This window comes from Lutjanus erythropterus, chromosome 11, assembly GCF_056507025.1.
Source record: "Lutjanus erythropterus isolate fLutEry1 chromosome 11, fLutEry1.hap2, whole genome shotgun sequence".
Lineage (NCBI taxonomy): Eukaryota > Metazoa > Chordata > Actinopteri > Lutjaniformes > Lutjanidae > Lutjanus > Lutjanus erythropterus.
In genome coordinates, this window is record NC_139327.1 from 1,063,993 (window position 1) to 1,087,192 (window position 23,200).

Consider the following 23,200-nt stretch of genomic DNA (forward strand, 5'->3'; position numbering starts at 1 on the left):
GGTAAAAATCAAAACCCTCTCAAAATCCAGTTTTGTCCCAGTTTCTTAAGAATAACTGAGGCATTGTGCCTCAGTTATCCCAATAACTGAGGGACAAAGATAATAATAAGATCATCAGTAATGTGGCTTTAATGACTAAGTCAGAAAAGCTAAATAATGGAACAGCTAGAACAGTCTAGTAAGTTCAGTAAATTACATCACTTTACTGTAATGCAGCCTTTAAAACTATGAAAGGGCATCTCCTCTGTCATATCATGATATCTAATGATAGGATAATATCTGGTCATATACTCATATCACACTGTCAGTATTATATTGATATGTTGCCCTGCCTTATTTTAGTATAGCCCATGTAAAACAGTGATCACAAAACAGTACAGTTTCATTTTGACAATGGATACTTTTCCTGGTATAGTAGCACCCCTTAATTTCCTTAAAAATAAGTTACAGACATTGCAAAATAAACTAGTGCAGTTGATCCTTAAACTTCCATCTAGGACACATCTTTCTCCAGCTCAGAGAGTGGAAGATTTAAAATGTGTCTAACTCACAGGTTTATGACGATGTTCATGTACGATGTACCATAATTACACCACAAGAGGACTCCTTCTTGATTCGTCAGGTTGAGGAACAATAAGACAGAAAACAGCTGCCGTTCTGTGAATGAGCTACCTATAAGCATTAAGATGATTAACTCTGTAGTTAGCTGAGTGGCCATCTGTCCTGCTAAATTAGCAGCATGGAACAGTCATTAGATTGTTGTTCTGTGTATAGCACTTTCTGTGCTGTATATTGTTAGGGTTGGATGGATTGCTTCAGTTCTATTGTGTACTGTTTATGTGATTTGTGATCAAGTATTTATTAGGATGTTGCTCAACATGTTTTTCCAATTGAGGAATTTGGGACCACACCAATTGGTCTGAAAGGGTTCTTCCTGAAGAGCTAAGGTTCTACGCAGAAACCACTGCTTCTGAAGAACTCCTGTATGAAGAAGTTTCTCGAGGGTTCTTTCTAAAAGTAAGGGTTCCATTAAGAGCCTTTTTCATCCAAAGAAACCTTCCCCTGAGTGCGTTTTAGATAAAAAAAAAAAAACTCTTATAAGTATAAGCTTTTAAGCTGGGTTCTAGATAGAATTCTCTGAAAAGGTTCCAAGAGGACCCAGAAAGGGTCCTCTTATGCAGACAAGCGGTGGAACCTGTTATGGTTATAGTTACCAACTTTATTTCTAAGAGTGGAGTACAGAATTTTATCAGAACTGTATATTATAATGTTTTTGGGTTAGTATCATTATACACTGTATTGTGATTGATCTTTCTTTTCAAATAAAATGATGTATGTTCTGTAGCTGCTAGCAGCCCATTGGCGGACTTTCATGACCTCCTATGTCCCCAAAACAGGACAACAATGGACCCTAGAAGATGTCACTTAGTAGAGTGCAGATCTTCACCAGGCAACAGTTGGCAAAGCACCTGCTGCAATGCCACCACAACAAACAGATGCAACCAGTGGAGATTTATTAAACCTTTGTGGATCATAACATATTGGGTATGAAATTATCTGCAGATGTTTTGGTTTAAGATGAAACAAAACTTTTCTATGGATGTAATTTTTTGAGTCTTAACAAAGGCCAAAATGTTGCTTGTGTTTTTAGCCAAGCAGCTGTTGATGACTTGAGACCCTCACAGGCCAGTTAAGAGGAGTGAGGAGTCAGTAGTCATTATAAAACAGAGCAGCCAATAAAATAGGTTTTTCAAGGTTTTGAAAAAAAATGTGATCACTGCAACTACAAGAGGTCAGTGAGCATACTGCTATAAATGAGCACAAAGAATATAGCCGTGCTCCATTCCTGTTGGTTATTCTCACATGGTTCGATCAATAAATGTTGTATGCACTGTACATAAAATCATTTGTCACCTCATGGAGTTGGTTGGTGCTCCTTTCCAGGCCTGCTGGTACACGTCACCCACCACCCCGAACAGCCAGCTCACATCAGCCGGCACCTCTGGGATCCACTCCACAAACCTGGGGCAGAGCAGAAAAGATTTGACCTGGCTCTTGCCTCATGAGTAGGGATGGGAATTGATAAGATTTTTGTGATTCCGATTCCATTTTCGATTCTGCTTAACGATTCGGTTCTTTATCGATCCTCTTATCGATTCTTATTTGGAAAAAAGGAGAACAAACAGGAAGCTAGACATGAACTGGAGCAAGTACTGCCAGCCTCTGAGCCAGTCAGACTCTGTCTCTCGTCATGGTCATCTAAATGTAATGCATGAGAAGGCATTCATTTAATGTCAACAGTTAACAGTTAATAATAGCAGGTTTTACAATGAGGCAAATGGCGCTAACATGATAGGCAGTGTTAGTTAGTTAGTTACCTGCAGTATTAACTAGGGGTGCAACGGATCAAAAAACTCACGGTTCGGATCATATCAGTTTTGAGTCATGGATTGGAACATTTTTCGGCTCAGCAAAAAAGAAAAAAGTGGTGGGATTAGGGTTAAATTATTTTAAAAATGCACTTGTCTTTGATCTTCGTCTGTCTGTAATTACCACCATATTAAATATATGCATATCCATATAAATAAATTGGTGTGATTGGTCATATTGTGGCAGGTAGGGTGGATTGAAAGACAAAAAGCAGCTTTGAGTGACATTAACCCTTTAGTGACATCAACACAGGGGATATTATCAGTCTGATATTGGCCTATCACAGTTATATCAGTCCATGTCCAATATGCTCTGATATATATTTTTGCTTTAACAAAACATCATGCAGATCATTTTTATTTGTTAGCTTTACAGGCAGCATTTAAGAGTATTTTATCTTTTTTCTTAATTCAGGTTTTACATTTATTTAAACCATATTCTATGTATTGTATTCTGCATAAAAAATATTGGTTGATATATTGATATCATAATTGTTTTACTCCCTAATATTGGTATCATTATCTGCCTCCAAAATCCATCCCTAAAAGTAACATTTGCATTTTGGAACATAAAACAGCAACTGTTCAGTCCAACACTATGCATGATGGGAAATGTGGGCCATCACTATAATATTACTACAATATTCTAGTGTACTCATACTCATTTTGACTCAGTCAAGTTTCTGTCCTACACTGTTAATACAAACTCTGTTACCTTTCAAACTAAAAGCCCTCTAACATTAACTTGGCCAGTGTAACGTCATTAAGAGGTGGTGAGAAATGTAACATTACACTCACCAAATCTGATTAATGAACTTTTATGATTAAATAAATACATTTAATTTACATTTTAAATCCATAGTTTGTTGTGGTCTTTATCGATAGTTTATAAATGCAAATGTTGTGGCAATTCATGATGTATTTTTGTAAGTTTGTAAGGGTGCCACAGACACAGCTGGACCTATACTCACCTCTGGGCCACTGAGTAGGCCGACTGCACAAGGAGTGTGTATGGCATGAGCATGTAGGAGGCCACCGTCACAGGCAGCATCCCAGACACCTTGGCATACAGGCCAGATTTGTCTTGGCAGGCCTCACAGAACACTGACAAACACACAAGGAACACAACCAGTCAATCACATGGCCACTTGTTTATGACATTATTAACATGCCCTTTAAAGAGGCATTACAACATCTGTAACCTCAATCATATCTTCATAACTAAAAGCCAACAGAGTCAGCACACCTTTCTTGATATGTGTGGGCAGAACGATCTGCTCGTCCAGCCACCAGTGGCATTTATGCAGCAGGTGAAGCCTCCTGAGCACCCACTCTTTGGTAGTCTCCGTGTCCTTACAGCAGCAGTTCGGTGGGCCCTCTGGCAGGGAGAGGCCCGCGGTCGAATGCTGCAGCATCAGCAGATCTGGAACCATAAAACGTGGCATCGGCGACACAGTCCAAAGGTTAGGCTACCAGCTGACAGGGATGGATCATAGCTAGGTAAGCTTATTTGAGAGTCACTATGGTAACACAAGACTCACTGTTGTCTTCAAGGAAGCGTAGAGCGTCCTTATAACCATTCTGACACATCTCAGCCAGCACCTGTGGACAGAAAGACAGTACAACTTATATATAACAAACACATTTTTCTCTGTCATGCTTAACTGCTGCACAGTAAGCTATTTTTTAAACTTCACTTACACTGTAAACCCGGATAAGTTGAGTTTACTTAAAAATTTTTTAGGAAACCGGTTGCCCTAAAAAAATTAAGTAATGTTTGATGAAAACTTAAGTGGATTTAACTTTAAAAAATTAGTGGATGGCACTGTTATTTTGAGTTCAATACACTTAATACCAAGTTTGTTCAACTTAAAATCATTAGTAATATTAATTGCTTTGCCCGTTATTCCACTGTTAATTTAAAGTTAAGTGCACTAACCTCCAAGTTGATTAAACTTAAAAACATCAGTAAGATCAATTGCTTTACATATTTATTCCACTTATAACTTTAAGCTGAATACAGTAACCTCCAAGTTGATTTACCTTAAAAATTCCTTTGCCCAATTACTCCACTACAAATAAAATCTGTTTAATAATAATAATAAAAAAAACTATACAGATTAAATTAAGAAAATAAAAAGCAAAACCACATGTTTAATTAAATGTCTCTATATCGAGAGGGACTTCCGGGTCACCAACGAGATGGCTGCGTAGGGAAAGCGCTCTCGACAAAAGTAGTAGAAATTAGCCCCAAAGTTGAAGTTATACATTAATTAGATCACGGTCATTATACGAAGTAGAGGGGCGAGGATGACGTCTAAGGTTAAGAGTAAAAAACCTGCTCTAGACTCAGAAAAAAGCAACAAAGGACAGCAACACGGAGATGCTAACGATAGCTCCCGCCCGGTCGGCCATGGCAACGACAACATGGGAGGAGGAGAGGAGTCGGTGAATTTGACCCTGATCCTCAGAGAGATACGTGACTTCAGACAAGACAACAAAAAACAGTTTGAAGATATCAAAGGGGAAATCACAAAGACTAACTCGAGGTTGGACGAAGCCGAAGCAAGGATTATGGAGAATGAAGAGAGACTGCAAAACACGGAAGAGGTACTAGCAGAGATGCTAACGCTACAGGAGCAGCTTCAGTTGAAGCTAGCGGATCAGGAGGGGCGCGCACGGAGGGAAAATGTGAGGATATACGGAGTACCCGAAGGTGTGGAAGACGGGCCCAGAGCAATAATCTCCTTCGTGGATAAGCTGCTTAAAGAGAACCTTGGCATACCTGATTCGAAGGATCTACAGATAGAGAGAGCCCACCGAGCATTGGCACCGCAGCCCCCGGCAGGCGCCAAACCCAGGTCGATCCTCGTTAAATTCCTTAGTTTCAGAACGAAAGAAGAGGTGCTTAAACTAGCATGGCAAAAGAAAGGGTTCATGTGGAGAAATTGCAAAATCAACCTCGACCATGATTATGCACCATTTATCCTGACTAAACGAAGGGAGTACGCGGAGGCACGGAGGGCTCTGAAAGAAAAAGATATTAAGTTCCAGACTTTGTACCCAGCCCGATTGAGAGTCTACTATGAGGACGGGACAAAGACCTACAACACGGTGGAGGAGGCGACGTCGGATTTGGCAGCCCGGGGATTACCGGTAAAAGTCATCACAGAGCCGGTATCCCTTCTTGAAAGGATCCGGCGGAGGTCATGGCTACCAGCGAGGGCACAACGCGTGACGCGGACCAGTGGAGCACCAAGCTACAAAGAAAAGCTGCAAGCATTCAGACGTGATCAACCAGAGGATAAAGACTAATTTGAAGTAAAAATATCTGGTATGATAGATCGACCCCGAAGCAGGTAAAAGTTGAATACTAAAAAGACGTTATAATTCAGACGAAACAATTTAATTCATTATGAACAGAGTCGAGGCACTGAAGAGGTTTCTGTGTGGCTGTTGAGACAGCGGAGGGCCCTTTAACCCAGTTAGGGAAGAAAGGTTATCCCTCAAAACGGAGGCTGGTGAGTGAAAAAGCCTCAAGGTTGGAAGTATGGACGAAATTTAAAATGTTCCTCGTTAAAAACGTTCAAGGTATTTGTTCTGATTTGTGTTACTGTTATTCTGTTGAGAAGGGATTACTTATTATTTATATAGGGGGGAAGAGTGAGTATTTTATTTTCTTCATGACAGAATGCAAAGTGGACTTGTGAAAATAATTTCTTTTAATGTGAATGGGGTTTTGAATCCAATTAAGAGAAGTAAGATTTTGTCAAAACTGAGAAAAGAAAAAGCACAGATAGCCTTTCTTCAGGAGACACACATGAGTCAATCCGAACATGCAAAACTACAAAAGTTAGGTTTTAGACAGGTATTCTCTTCTTCATTTAAGTCAGGCCACAAGAGAGGGGTTGCTATCCTTATATCAAATGCAATTGCTTATGAACACATATCAGAGACTCTAGATGAAGAGGGAAGATTTATTAAGATCACTGGGAGAATAGAGGGGTCTATAATAACTTTACTAAATGTCTATGTTCCACCGGGAAGTGACTGGTTACTGTATAGACATGTCTTTGATTTAATGGTTAGCTCTCAGGGAGTGATAATATGCGGGGGGGATTTTAACATCAGACTGAACCCAGCACTAGATTCTTCAAGAGCAACTATACAGAATTGGTCTTTGACTAGGAAATTGAAGGCACTGATGAGAGAGTTGGGCATCATAGATGTATGGAGAGAATTACACCCCACTAGTAGAGATTATACACACTATTCCTTCCCACATTCAGTTTACTCAAGGTTGGATTATTTTTTTATCTTCAGCTCTGAGAAATATAGGATTAGGGATTGTAATATTGGAACAATTGACCTGTCAGACCATAGCCCTATTTCTATGTCATTAGCTCTAGGAAGAAAAATGAGGAAAACTGTATGGAAGCTGAATTCGACCATACTCAATGACTCAAAATTATTGGAGAAGCTAAAGGAGGACATTAGAGATTATCTTGACCTTAATGACACGGGAGAAGTTTCACCAGTAATCCTATGGGACACACTAAAGGCCGTAATGAGGGGGAAAATTATCTCCATCACTTCGTATATGAAGAAACTTAAAGGACAGGAATTAGCAGACCTACAGGGGAAATTAAAAAAGTTACAATTGGCTGATAGTAGTAAAATAAAGTCTAATTTGAAACAGGAAATTAAAAAATTGCAAAGCGAAATTGATGATATATTTACACTGGAAGCCCAAAAAAAGTGTGTCTTTTTGAAACAAAGAAATTATGAGGCTGGAGGCAAATCAGCAAAACTGCTAGCATATAGGCTACGGAAACAACAAATGGAAAATACAATTCACAAAATAAGGAATCCAAAAACAAAAATTGTCGAAAATATGATAGGAAAAATTCAAGAGAGCTTTGAAATGTTTTACAGGGAGCTGTATTCTCAACCTCGGGCCTCTGATGAAATCCAAATAGATTCATTTCTGAGTTCATTAGTATTACCCACACTCAGCAGTTCACAGAACGAGAGTCTTATACAACCAATTTCTGTAAAAGAATTGGATTTAGCCATTTCTAAATTGAAGGCTGGTAAGTCCCCAGGTTCGGACGGCTTCACTTCAGAGTGGTATAGGGTCTTGAAGTCACAACTATCACCATTACTACTTAACACGTTTAATTGGGTTTTACAGAAAGGAGAACTTCCACCCTCTTGGAGGGAAGCAATTATATCGGTCATTCCCAAAGAGCAAAAAGACAAACAAGAATGTGGTAACTATCGGCCTGTCAGTGTTCTTAATGTAGATTACAAGTTGTTTACGTCTATCCTAGCCCGCAGACTAGAAACACTCTTACCCAATATCATCCATTTAGACCAAACAGGATTTATCCGACACAGACAGACTCTAGATAATATAAGAAGAGCTTTACATATACTAGAACAAATAAAGAAGGACAAGATAAAAGCTGTGATGGTAGGTTTAGACGCAGAGAAAGCCTTTGACTCCGTTAGATGGATATTTTTATATAAGGTTATGAGACAATTCGGCTTTCAGGATAAGTTTATAAGAGTTATTCAAACCCTTAATGATAAGCCTACGGCAAGGATTAAAGTTAACGGGGACCTTTCCGACCCTTTTATTTTGGAGAGGGGAACGAGGCAGGGCTGCCCATTATCCCCCCTCCTTTTTGCTTTATTTATTGAGCCCCTAGGACAATTAATGAGACAGAGTGATGCTATTGGGGGTGTCGAGGTGGAGGGGATCGAACAGAGGGCAATGCTTTTTGCGGATGATGTTTTGGTTATTCTGGGGGAGCCAGAGAAATCCTTCTCAGGTTTGATGACACTGTTAGCCGATTATGGAAACCTATCAGGGTACAAGCTCAATATATCAAAGACACAGGTGATGACTTTAAACTTCACTGCACCAAAGAGCATGCAAGACAAATATAAACTTGACTGGGGAGCTGAAACATTAAAATACCTAGGAATAACACTAACAAAAGACCTTTCAAAATTGTCACAAGCAAATTATGGGCCCTTATCATTGAAGATAAAATCAGACCTGCACCGATGGAATCTCATCCCCTTTCTAAGTCTAAGCTCAAGGATTAGCGCAATCAAAATGAACACTCTCCCAAAGCTATTATATATTTTTCAGACTTTACCAGTGGAAATAAATGACAAACAATTCAAAGAGTGGGATAAATGGATTTCCAGGTTTATCTGGCAAGGAAAGAAACCTAGAATTCGATTTAATATTCTACAGTTGAGAAAAGAAAGAGGAGGGGTGGCACTTCCTTGTTTAAAAAAATATTTTTATGCCTCACAGTTAACCCCTTTGCTGTATTGGTGCAACAGTGAATATAAAGCCAGATGGAAGGAACTAGAATCTGAAATCAGTTTAGATTTCCCTCTACAGGCCGTAATTGCAGATAGAGGTTTGATGGCTCAAATGGAAGAGAGGAACAACCCCTGGATCAATTCTATGTTGAGGATATGGCAAAAGGTGGTTAAATCATATGAAATTCATAATATGCTCAGACTCTTTAGATGGTGTGCTTACGATACAGAATTTATTCCTAATAGAGGAGACAAAAGATTTGAATCCTGGATACAGAAAGGACTTACAACTTATCCTTCATTTACACACAAAAACACACTACAGAGTTTCCAATATTTACAGAATAAACATGGCCTAGAGCAGAGGGATTTCTTTAGATATCTCCAATTGCGGCATCATTTTAACCAGAAGTGCAGACCTGCTGATTTTTCAAAAGCAGAATCTGAGTTCTTCAAGATTTTAAAGTCGGCTCTTGTTTCGATTCCCTCCATACCAATTTCTAAGCTGTACAATGCTCTATTTCTGGCTAAAAATGAAAACACTCTGTATATTAAGGAAAAATGGGAAAAAGAGGCAGGAGTAGGGATTTCAGAGGAGGCTTGGGGGGAGATGTGCAGCTTCCAGTGGTCCTCAACTAATTCTATGGAGTGGAGGGAGCACTGCTGGAAAAACATAGCAAGATTTTTTAAGACCCCACACCAGGAAAAATATAATACTAAAAGTTCTATGTGTTGGAGACTATGTGGGTCAATGGAGGCAAACCATTCCCACATATTCTGGGAATGTCCTAAACTGAGGTCATACTGGAAGGGTATCCATAAAATACTGTGCACGATATTCAAAATTCATTTACCCATGAACATAGAGACGCTTTACTTGGGCCATGTTGTGTGTCTGAAACAGAGGAGGGATACAAAGCTGCTGCAGGCCCTTTTGGCTGCAAGTAAAAAATCAATCACCAGGAAGTGGCTAAATACAACACCACCTACAGTGGAAGACTGGCAGGGTGTAATTTTGGAAATATTTAAGATGGAAAAATTGACTTACTCTTTGAAGGCTCAAAAAGACAAATTCTACCAAATTTGGTACAAATGGATTGAATTTATAACCCCAAGGAGAACAGACTTTGTATGACTCCATTTATGTTTCGAACTCCTTCCCTCCTTTGGTTGAGAAAAATGTAAGAATGTAAGCTCCCTTCTGTTTGGTTGTATATAGTTACCATTCTTTGTAATAGGAGTTGGGCATATGTACGAAAATGGATCTCCCGGTGGCTGATAAGGTATTGTAGAAGCTCGTAAGTTTTTAGGTCTACTTGTTGTTAGGTGGTAGAATGCAGATGAGCATGTTCGATGTTATAAAGATGAATAGTTCATGTAATTCCCACGAATTCTCATCTCTAGAAATGAAGGACTGAAAAGTTAATAAGGATTGAGTTTCAGCTCAGGAGGACTGCGACTTTCAGGTTCTTTTTTCTTATTTTTGTTTTCTTGTACATATGCAGAGGACTGTAAAAAGGAAAACTGGAAAAGAGAGCTATAAAAATTGTAAAATATTTGTATATTGAATTGTTGTCTTTTCCAAATAAAAAGATAATTACAAAAAAAAAAAATAAATGTCTCTATATCATGTTATCAAAACGGGTTTGCAATCAAAGTCAGGATGGCATTAATCTACAAAATCAACAACATGGCTATTAAACATAGGTAGCAACAGGAATTAAACTAGATCTGTGCTTATAACACAAATCACACACCAATCAGCATGGAATCAAATTGCAAAATCAGTGGCAATGCATAAAAAACTTGCATATCAAACAGTGCCTACGGTAATGGTATTTTTAAAGTACAACACTACAAATAACCAAGCACTCAGATCCAGAACAGTGGTAAAAGTATTTAGACCCCTGTTTTAAACACATAGTTAATTTTTGAATTTTAGGTTTCACCTCACCTCTGCCCAAGTTGAGCCTGACCTTCTGAAGAAAGTGGAAGGTGCTTTTCATGCACTGTTGTGAATCAGGATGGCATTAAAACTACAAAATCAATGCCAATGCAATAGGAATGAAAGTAGATCAGTGCTATTAACACAAACATACACCAATCAACATGGAATTACACTACAAAATCAGTGTCAATGGCATAAAACATACTGTAGCTTGAAATAGGAATGGAACCAAATTGCTAGATCAGTGCTGATAACATGAATCATACACCAATTAGGATGGAATCAAACAGCAAAATCAGTGGCAATACATAAAAAAAAATTGCATATCAAACAGTGCCTACAGTAAACATGGTACTTTTTAAAGTGCAACATTACAGCACTCAGATTCAGAGCAGTGCTATAAGTATTCAGACCCGTTTTACACAGATAGTTGATTCTTCAAAGATTGAATTTTGTGTTTCAGCTCACCTCTGCCCAGGTTTAGCATGGCCTGTTGAATAAAGTGAAAGGTGCTTTTCATGCACTTGGGGTAATCCAAGTGCAATGCATAAATCAGTTCAAAAAGGACACAGAAAGCCTGTGGCAGGTTGGCCAGCTCCTCCATTACCACACTCCCTTCCAAGACGATGCTCACTCTGGATGGGTCGAGTTGAGGATGTTCGTCAATGCAGAGGATTCCCACTGGAGTTTCACTGTACAAGTCCTTGTCAGTTGCATCCTAACAGAAAAAGAAACAGACAAAGAGAGGACATTGTAATGTCAATAATGCTGTATTGACCTCAGAAATTAACAAAGGACAACGACAATTTTACATCACCATAATTTGATCTGTGCAATACAAGAGCCGTTTGAAAACGTATGCTGAAATGGTTTTGTAGCTCAGCAGAGATGGAGAGCTTTTTCAGTCCCAGTCAGGCTGAAAAGTTGTGTAAAAACTATTTCCAATACAGATGCAATTGTTGCAGTTGATACAAATTTAAGACCAGTATTGTTCTTTAATCTCAAAAAGAAAGAACTTATGTAAGGGTTTTCGCGTTGTGAATCAATAATGCAGATATTCAAAACAAATTCAGTTACTTACCGAGCAGGTTTTGAAGAACGCAAGGGGTCATCCCCCAAGATGACTGGCAGTCCCCGAAGACAAAGGCACCTGATGTCTGTTGGCTCAGTGGTCTGGAAGATAGTGGACATAACTAAGTACACTCATACTGTATATGGTTAAAGAGATACCAGAAAATCCACAATTTAATTACTTTATTACAAACTTCCTGGACAGAGAGTGGATTGAAGGACAGAAGAGGAGAGATAAAAATAAGAAAACGAGCAAAGTATAAAGAGTTGGAGAAATGAGGAGGAAATGGAAACGGGAGAGCAGTGAAAAGTAATGAGATGAGAAGAAAGGAGGAATAATAGAGAGGCAAGACAGGCAGTCAGTTTAGGTAGACAAGCCTACCTTTGTCTGATGTAAAAGGTCAGTTAAAAGCTGTCCACTGAGGCCCCTCTTCTTCCAGAAGAGGTCCATCAAGTTTGGCGAGAAACGGTCAAGTGCCTCAAAGAAGTTTTCTTTGAGATTTTCCCCACCACTCGGGTGAACTCGTAACACACCTGAAAATATAATGTATAGGTTCATGGTCAAATGAAAGACATTTGACTTGACTTTTAAGTGTACATTATGCAGGTGACTAAAATAGTCAGTTTCAGTACAAGACTCAGAAAACCTACATGACAGACAACAAAACTTTACTGGTACATCTACAGTCGGTTGCTGTTCTGAAGGTTTGGTGTGAAGGCAGGATAAGTGTACTTTTAGTGCATTGAGTGATTTGAATGTACATAGACATTCCTGGTGTAAACATGGGAATGGTTCTGTTCATGCATAGCTCCCATGTTTTAGTCTATAAAGCTGTGCTCTCTTGTCACAGATGAAAGGGCAGTACTTACACTTCCACAACATCTCTTCTGGAGACCTGCAACACAATGACAAAGAAAAAACATTTGACAGGTGATGTAGCAAAAATTTCCAATGCTAAGAAACAGGAGCTTAATATCCTTTTCAGCAACCTTTTCAACCGGCCACAGCACTGGAGATTAGGTTTAGGAGAAGATTCAAAATGTCGATTTTGAGCGCGCGTGTGGAGGTGGGGTGTGGGGGGTGTGGAGGGTCTTCACTGCTAACTCTAACAAGTGAAAACATCAGTACCCAGACAGCACGCCTACGTCTTGCCGACGTCGGCACGATGAATAAAGTTACATCGCTGCGACATCGTATGGGGAGCGTTTGCTCATTGGGAAGACGTCGCCGAGACGTCGGCATTTGGTCGAAAATGCTCTCCAGACAACGTTTGGCTGATGTATCAAAGCTGCACAGCGTAGCCTCTCTACAGCTTCTATGACCTTTATTTATTCAGGTCGAATCATTCTATCAGCAAATATCTCATATTTCATAATATGTATCATAATATCTCATCTTACATGTAATAGGAATATGGTAATATGACAATAAAAAAACAATATGCTTGACCATCAAAATAGCTTCCTAATTTAGTGTGGTAATAAAATAAAGAGACACGAACGATTCAAGTTAATGATCATACATGGACACATGGACAGCATGGTCTGGACTGCTGGCAGACTTATGAGCCTGCAAAGGGGAGAAAAAGACAAACACATGAGCCCATGTTGTTCAATTAACTTATACTATACAATATTATACCCATACTTCACAAATAAACACGTACAAATAGACACACCAAGGAAGGAAAACGTAGCTGTGCCTTTTTTCCCGGCCGCTGTCTGACCTTGGAGAGCCACCGTAGTTGATAAGAGACCTGTAGCTAATAGTATTAGCCCTATGCTCTTTAGCTATTAAACGTGTTAAAAAGCACCACAATAAGACCTCCAAATAACCCATGCTTCATACAGTGTCACAGACAACACTGTATGAAGCACCAGCAGAAAGCATGACTTGAAAATATGAACCACAAAAAGTTCGCGTGTATTATTTTGCGGTGCGGTCCGACAGCCCCAGCTTGACCACGGATAGCTGCTGAACTCCGGCCAGCTCTACAGGAGAGGCGGGAGGGGGGGCGGGACTGGAGGGACATGACAGAAACAACTGGAGTCTGTTGTGTTTTCCACACACCTACGTGAAGTGGATACTAACTTCACTTACAGTACAAACACACCAACAAAAGTCCATAACCAGTACCGAACTATGAGAAAATGTTGCACCGAGTCTTATTTACAAATGGAGCAGAGCAGAGCCTCCCTTCATTAGCTGCTAGTTAACTGCTAAAGTTAACTCCGCAGCCTTAAAAACACCGAAGCCCACCAGCTACTAGCTAACAGCTAACACTTACTAACGTTACCTGACCCTTTCCCAAATTCAAAACTGATTTGTTGTCTAGATGGAGACTGTTCACGTGCTGGAAAGACTTATGGCTACCTAGCAATGGCTAAATGACTAACTTCATTTAGCCATTGCTAGGTAGCCATAAGTAGTTGATAACTAGTTGATACATTTGCTGGTCAGGTCTAAGCAACTAACGTTTGTTAAGCTAACTAGCTAGCCTGTTAGGAGTCGGCATCTGGGCTCTTCACCTGTGCTAACATACCCAGCCAGGGCTTAACAACTTATGTTGCTAAATCCCGATTTATCTTGCTAACCCTGTATGTCATATTTATAAGACAGCTATTTTTTATATATTTACGTTAAGTGAGCTTACCTGAAGACTAGTCCTGGCTGACATGAAGTGAAGTAGCCTCTCCGTCTCCAAAGCCTGCTCTCAGTTCCGTTGACAGTGGCACCAATTGGATAACGTGCAATGTATCGATCCACAGCCGACCTCTCGCCGACTTTGAAATGGCGCACATAATCCCGCCCTCTGGCAAACCATGTCCCTGCTATGGGCCAATCGTCAGGAGGAGAATGTCGACGCACGATCTGAGGCCGACGTTGGCGAGACGTATGCGTGCTATCTGGGTATTAAAAACTAAAATGTTGTTTTCACTGCTCACAAACAGCTACAAAAGCGATGTGTGTCTTAGAGAAAAATGTCTGTTAAAATGCTTTAAAGTTACACTGCCAGCCAAATGTGTCCTAACATTAACTTAAGGTTACCACTTCAGTTTAGCTAATGAAAACGCCCCCCCCCCCCCCCCCCCCCCCACTGCTCTAACAGTCATTGGAGCTAACGTTAGTGCTAACTTTAAATCAAAAGCCACCAGAGTAAAACGCGGTCGCTCACTCACCAGATTCAGTCGTCCCGTCACCTTCTATTTTTCCGTCTCTACTTTACTCGAAGCACAAGTCATCTGGCAGGGCAGCCGCGGCGCCAACAGCTTGTTTACTGTGTGTCTTTGAAGAGAAAATGTCCATTAAAATGTTTTACACCGCTAGCCAAATGTGTCTTAACATTGCCACGTCAGTTTAGCTGATGAAAACATTTTTTCACTGCTCTAACAGTCTTTGAAGCTAGTGCTAACTTTGAATCAAAAGCTACCACAGAGTAAAACTGCTCACTCACCAGATTCAGTCGTCCTCTTGCCCTCCTTTTTCGTCTGTTACTCCATGGCCGACGGCTTGTTTAGTAATAAAATAAAAGTTTCCACTGCTTACAAATTACTCCTCGTTGTAGATAAAAAACGAATAAGTTGTAAAATGTCTGTCGGACACAACAGCAGCGAACAGTTGAAAATACGCAGAAGAAGTGACGTGCTGCATTATGCCTTCAGGCAGGTGGCCTATGCTGCATTCAAATGATGTCGACCGACTGACAAAGATCACACAAACACTGATAGGCTACAGTAAATATCTGCCCGTGTAGAGTAAAATAGATTAGTGAGTTATTTATTTGCATAAACTATAATATCAATGATACCAAGTCAATTTTTTTGTGATTTTAGGCATTGTAGAGTCTACTAGTAGAACACAACAGCAAGTCTGGGATAAAATCACTGATATAAAGCTTAAAAAGTGTTTCTGCATAGTTGATAACAACATTAAATATCACCAGAAATGGCTAACCATGTCTTTTTAAATGTTTTCAGTATTAAAATATAAAAAATCTTCTTTGTAGCATCCACTAAGTTGAAAAATGACCTTGGGAAAACTGAACCTTCCTACACTACAAGAATGCAGCGGAAATGTGAGAAAGAGGCGTGGTCATGACCAAAACTTAAAAATTCCATCTCATTTAACTTAGAGTTACTCATTCATGACATTACTTTCGAATGTAAGTTTATTATATTTGAATTAGTAGACTGCACTTAAATTTAATAGTTATACAATCAAACTTAAATTATCTATGTACGTTGAACTTGATTGTTTTGAGTAGAAATGAAATCCAGGTTAACAGTGTAGAAAGGAAAACTCATAAATAGCAACTAGTGTTGCAAGTTGTTCCTTATTTGATCATTGATAGCATTAATGATCAATTAATTGTAGAGCCAGACTGTATTATCAGCCTGATATTGGCTGATCACAGCTATATCGGCCTACATCTGTATCAGCATATATTTTGTATGATATGCATAGGTAAAAAAAAAAATAGTATATATATATATATATATATATATATATATATATATATATGTTTAATATATTTATTATATTTTAAAATACCAGTGTGTCATGTCATTGTGAACAATAAAGTTTATTGTTCAACTGTAAAATATCCTTTATCCATTCCATATCTTTGTCACAAGTGTTGAAGATTCATTGCAATATCGGCCAATTAAACATTATCAAAATCTTTTTACTCCCTAATATCGTCCCTAACAGTATAAACTTTAATTGTGTTATTTATTTAGTACATGCTGTTATTTCTTTAGAACATTACAAGCAACCAGGTGGCTTTATAACAATATAATAGATATAGAATCTATACTGAAACTCTAACAAGTAACCACTATCATGTCTAATATTTAATGTTTAGACAAACCAAATTTCATGAAAATTGGTTCAGAATTAAGTGAATTACAGTTGATTTTGTAGTGAAGGCTGCATCTCTCATTTGTCTACTAGTGGACCAGTGGACTGCAATGACTAGGTAAGCCATGTTTTTAGCCTATCAGTTGTTCAGCTGCAGCCACTATCTGCAGGTTAAGAGGAGTGAGGAGTCAATAAAATAGGTTTTTCAAGATTCTTCAAAAAATGTGAATAACCACAACCACAAGAGGACCTTGAGCATACAGTCATAAGTGTTCACAAAGAATATTAGGCTTATGAGTCTACGAGTATGAGAGATGAGCAGCGGACAACCACACATGCACATATCTGACCCATCACGTGTTAAATGCACTGCAGAATTATTTCCTGTGTATATGCATATCTGTAGCCGTATATATGGTTTTATTTCAACCTATACTACCTGTATTCTGATTTTAATCACCTATACGTGTGTGTGTATCATGAAGGGACTACAACTTTCATTTTGTTGTGTAACCTTGTGTTGTGTGACAGATAAATGATTCTTACCTTGATACAGCCACATCACTATGGTCAGTTTTATTACATAACAGCGACTTCTACAGTAAAAGAGAGCTCTGACATCAGCAGCTAATCCAGTCAGACCACAAGATCATGGGTCAAAATACCCGGAGTTCTCTGTCTTACTTGGCATTCAAATTCGGTTTCTTTGCACAATAAATATGTATGGGTAGACTTGTTCTTGGTGTGGCGTGACACAGAGAGGTAATTCCTCTCTCTAGGAACACAATTACATAATCATGAGATCCAGATGACAAACACGCATGCACACGTGAGAGGAACGACGAGGAGTCAGACTGTGTAACAACAACATGGCAAACAGCTCCCCTACAGAGTCAAAGCTCACCTCATCTGCCAGCCTCTGAGAATTTGGGTCTGTGCTTCGGATGATGTTACTTAAGCAGATGTTTGTAGGTCAAAGTTAGGAATAAATTAAAAAGTGACTATACAAGTCCCTATTGCGCAGTCTGGGACAGCATTTCATTAGACAGTAGAAACTAAAGATGTTCTAATACCCATTATTTTCATCCTGATACTGATTCCAATACCTAACTTTATATATCAGCTGATACTGATAGCTGATGTGTGTTACCGGTGAGTTAAAAACAATAAAATATATATTAGGTTTGTTCCAGTACCAGTATTGGAAAGTGCCTCAGGCGCTACCCAAAATACTTGTATCAGTTTCACTGAGTACGCGTCTCTGCACTGATCTGATACCACACAATTTAAACCCTGATACTTCCCAGCAGCAGTATTTTCCCATGATGGTAAAGTCATGTTCTATGGCAGGGTTTCTCAAACTTTTTACACCATATGCCACTTCTGAATATATGAGGCTCTCGGAGTACCTCAATTATGACCAACGTTAAAATATAGTAGCGTAAGGTACAGACAGGAGGCAAGTTTATTCCTGACAAGAAAATGATTTACTGTTGTCAGCCAGAACCACACTGAATGAAGTGATAGCACTAGAACTGGCACTTAAACCTCTTCCACACTGCTTTCATACACCACACGGGGCAGCCCTACTTTTGAAGAACAATGACCACTGTGGCAACAAGTTGTAATGCAGAGTAATCATAAATAAATATTATTTCTTCTCTTAAGTGTTCCATTGTTTCACTTTAATGCTGCATTAAATGCTGCATTTAACGCTGCACACAAAGGTTAAAAAATGTCATTTTATGAAGTTCTATATTATCTGGCTATTTAGCAGCTATGTGTTACACATCCTGAGTGGCAAGAGAAGAAAAAAGGTTCTGGTGATCCATTTTGATCTAATAGTTTTCATGAATTAGGAACAAGTGAAAAACGGTTTTGCCAGGATAATCTTTCTAAGTACTGTAGTATCTGAAGTTCTACTTCATATGATTCTGTTTTGTTAAGGTGAAAAAGGTCTCTAGTTCAACTCTTAAGGGAGTGTTAAGAATGTGGTACCTCTCAGTTTTGGGAGGCCCTCTGTACGTTTGAGGAAGTGATGTTCTCCCTTATGACATAACTTATGTGGGAGATCCCCTTGATGAATACTATATGTGTGGGGTTGTTTTTGTGAACTAGTGGACATCCAAATGTATATAAGCCAAGTTACATGACCTGTGGGTACAGAGATTCATATTGGCTTCGAATCCTCTCACAGGCAAACCATGGTGCCTGATGATGCTGAACTTTTTTGCAATAAACTTTTTATAATATAATCAAGTCGGTGTCAGTGGACGTTTTTTCATCATCCACACATCAGCAATGTTGAGAAACAACAGTACCTTGATTTTTTTCAACTGTGAAACAGGTTGGAAAAAAGTTTTGACAAGTGATTTTTTTTTTTTTTCAGGTGTTTGTTGTTGTAATGCTGGAGTGCACTTCTATCCCATGTTCTAAATAGAACAAAAAGCTTTCCTGTTTTCTTCCAGTTTTAATTTCTTATTTCACTCTAAACATAAAGTATGTCACAGAACTGCACTCTTGAAATAAGGGTTCCAAAAGGGTTCTTCCTGAAGGACTGAGGTTCTACCCAATACAATATATTTCTGAATTTGCAACCATTTTTGAAGCAGGGTTTGTCAAGGATTCTTTGTAAGGCTAAAGGCTCCATTAAGAACCCTTTTCATCCAAAGAAAAAAAGTTCTTTGAAGATTGTTGAAATCATTGAAGAACTCTTTTGTCAAGGGTTTTCAAAGGTTCTTTGTGCCATGATATAAAAAGGTTCTTGGTGGAAGCCCTTGACGGATTCTAGTTAAACCCCTGGAAATATAAAAAAGGGTTTTAGTGGAACCCCCTGAGTGAGTTCAAGCTAAAACCCTTGGAATATAAAAGGGTTTTAGATAAAACCCCCTGGGTGGTGTCTAGATGACATCCTTGTTCTCAGTAGATCCCACTGGGTGGGTTCTAGATAAAACCAGTGGCATATCAAAGTGTTCTTTGTAGAACTGTCTGGATAGGTTCTTGTTAGTACCCTAAGAGGGTGGAAAGATTCTGGACAGAAACCCCATCTCCTATGAGGACAAGCTCGTTTGGCTGGAAATGCTAACAGCAGATTAGCTCAGATTAAAGTACATTTGTTTTCACAGGTGAAAAAAGTAACTCAAACAAATGAAACTGGTAATGCCAGAATATTTTTCCTCACTTGCCTTTTGGGGCACAGCAACGTGCAGAATTTAGATTTTTGTGTTCTCCTCTACAGCTTCTCCACCGTCTGAAGCAGCAGAACGTCCCTCTGCTATAGCTGAAGCGTGACCTACCTTGGGCTCTGGTGGAAATAGCACCCTGCTGAGGCGGGACATGTTGCCCAGGTTCATCTGGATGCTGGTGTTGGTGAAGCGCAGCTCGTGGAAGCTGGTGGAGTTGTCATGGGGACAGATGTTGCTCTGTCAGGAGAAGGGCGAGATGGTGATGGTGTTCTTTAGCTCCGACTGTGGCAGGTTGTCGCTGATCCCACCATCCACATAATGCTGACAACACAGAAACATGCAGACAGAAGTAATGTATTAAAGTACCTACTTTCATTCAAAGGTTGTTCAAAGTACACAAAGGGAAAAGGGTTCTTTGCAGCATAATATGGTTCTCTCTACAAACCCTGGGTGGGTTCTAGATGAAACTATTAGAATACAAACGGGCTCTCGGTAGAACGCCCCTGGTGGGTTCTAAATAATACCCTTGGAATATAGCAGCCTTGGTAGAAACCCGTAGATGGGTTCTAGATGAAACCATTGGATTATAGAACAGTTCTCGTAGAATATCCTGGGTGGGTTCTTGTTAGCACCTTAAGAATGTGGAAAACATTTGGTTAGAACCCCCAGAGAGAGCTCTATGTGGAACCAGCACACTATCGGTGGGCTCTGGATAAAACCCTCATAATATAAAACTGTTCTCAGTAGAACTCCCTGGGTGAGTTCTAGGTTAAAGCAGTCGCATATCAAAGTGTTTTTGGTGGATCTTGTTAGCGCTCTAAGAAGGTGGAAAGATTCTGGACAGAACCCCCAAAGAGGTTACTGTGTGGAACCATTATACTGTAGGTGAGTTCTAGAAAAAAAACCTTTGAATATAAAAGGCTTCTCGGTAGAAGTCCCTGAGTGGGTTCTTGTTAGCACCTTGAGAAGGTGGAAAGATTCTGGATAGAACCCCCAGGGAGGGTTCTGTGTGGAACCATTACATTGTAGGTGAGTTCTAAATAAAACCCTTTGAATATAAAAGGGTTCTTGGTAGAACTCCCAGGGCCCTATCTTACGCTGATCGAAAGCGCAAGTGGAAAGCGCAAGGCGCAATGGATTTAATTTATTCAAGGCGTGTCCAAATCCACCTTTGCCAGGGGCGGGAGTGATATTTCGCCCTGCCCCGCCCTTTGCGCCTACAGCGCAAAGCGGAATACACCTATCAGTGTGCCCAAGTGCCCTCATTAATTCACAGGCGAGTTTAGGCCGAACATGCAATAAACCAATCAGAAAGTCAGCTCTCATCACCTTTGAGAGGGAGGTGCGCCAGCAGCGCAAGCAGGGGCAGCATGACGGCAGATTTACCAGGAAGAAACAAAGAGAAAAGATTTTCAAAGCCAGGAGACAGATCTCCTAGTTCGAGGAGTGAAAACGTGATATATGGAGACAGCAGGACGTCTCCAAAACAGCTTAAATAATTTATTTTACATTAACGCCAGCAAAAAACAATACAATAAATGAACCGCAAATGTCATGCAGATATGTAACTACTTATATTTTAACCTTGAAGCACGTTGAAAGTATGTTGTATTTTATAATTAATTATTTTCATCATGATCATCATTAACTCTGCTGGCTGAGGAGCGGGGAGAGAGATGGTGCAGCAGAGAAGGGAGGCGAACAGTCCAGCCGCGAAGCTTCCCGGTTTTCGCTGGCCCTCCTGAGCCAGGTGGAGGAGCAGATACGCAGCTGTCCATATTCCTCCTTCTTCTCCTCTCCCACCTAATCCTCATCTCTCTCCTCCCATCCTCGCTCCTCTGACCCGCTGCGAAATAATCAGAGAGAGTTTCTTAAGTTTGAAGTGCGCAAAATTACGCACAGATATATCCAACCAGCTCTGATAGAAGCACACAGAGCTTTTTCTCTCAGGTTGGGCCGGACTCGTGCGGTCAAATATAGTGTCTTGTATATTTTATATGTTAGAGATCATAATTGTTTAAACATTGTTTTTCTGGATCATAACAAACACGCAGACATAAACACTACAGCTGCTCCACCTGTCATGCTGACTCATCTGATAAAGACGATCAGCTGTGATCCTGTTTGCAGGTCTGCTGAGATTTATTGGGCTTTATAATTATAATAATAGTACTGTTGTAGTTATTAGTGAGATTAACTTCAAAGACACACGCGCGTGCACAACTTTTAAACATAAATGAAAGGTGTTTGGTGATTGTAGAGATGAGTGTGCGCACCTCAGCCAAGGGCAAGACACACACATACCTGCACTATTAACTTCAATATTTACACTTTATTGCTGGTGGATATGTTCAAAGGACACTTCACTAATCGACACTCCTGTGGAGAATAAAGACTCATGTAAATTAAGGTGTTTGGTGATTGTAGAGCCATTGCGCCGCCAGCGCAAGTGATTTTGCTATCTTACGCCAGCGCAAGTACCATTTTTGCCATGTGGGTAAGATAGCAAACGCGTTTGCGCTGGGTCTGTGCCGCTGTGGGCGGGAGGTCTAAACATGAAGGCAAAACAAAGGCGTGGCCGGGCGCGTTTGCTATCTTGTGCTCAGCGCATTGGAGTAAAACGCGCTTGCGCTTTAGACCAGCCAAAACCCGGTCGAAGCGCAAAGTCTGTGGTCTTTCAGCACAAGATAGCACCCGGCGGGCTTGACCGAAACACACACAGGTCTTTACAATCACAAAACACAGTCATTTATGGTCATTCTCTTCCTCCCACGTGAGTGTGGATTAGTTCAGTGTTATTCGAACATATTTTTTTTTTATCAGCAATAAAATGTAAATATTGAAATTAAAAGCGTTCGCGTGTCTCGCGCTTGGCTAAGGCGCACACACGTCTCCACAATCACAGAACACTTTTCATCAATGTTAAACAGCCGTGTGTGTCATTAAAGATAAACTCACTAAAGAGGAAAATAATTTTAATTTTAAAGCCTAATAAATCTAAATAGACCTGCGAAGGGAGCACGGCCGCGATCACACCTGTCTGATCGTCTTTATTGGATGAGTCAGCATGACAGCTGGAGCAGCTGTAGAGTTTGTGTCTGCCTGTTTGTTATGATCCAGAAAACAAGGATTGAACAGTTGTGATCTATAACATACAAAATATACAAGACACTATATTTGACCACAGGACTCCAGCCCAACAGAGAAAAAAGTTATGTGTGCTTCTACCAGAGCTGGTTGGATAGATCCGTGCGTAATTTTGCACACTCCAAACTTCAGAACAGAACAACTTGTTTCGCAGCGGGACAGAGGAGGGAGGATGAGAGGAGGAGATGAGGATTAGGTGGGAGAGGAGAAGAAG

The 23,200-nt window shown here is 39.9% G+C and overlaps 1 pseudogene across 1 annotated transcript; it reads right to left on the minus strand.

Annotated features, from left to right (window-relative positions):
• Window positions 1-1,536: 1,536 nt before the first annotated feature.
• On the minus strand, window positions 1,537-21,617 carry LOC146318498 (patatin-like phospholipase domain-containing protein 2; annotated as a pseudogene). The gene is made up of 7 exons (XR_014771587.1): window positions 21,543-21,617; window positions 19,951-20,160; window positions 11,330-11,440; window positions 3,971-4,031; window positions 3,676-3,852; window positions 3,401-3,533; window positions 1,537-2,022 (listed from the first exon to the last, which is right to left on the minus strand). The product of XR_014771587.1 is annotated as a patatin-like phospholipase domain-containing protein 2 (transcript).
• Window positions 21,618-23,200: the final 1,583 nt, after the last annotated feature.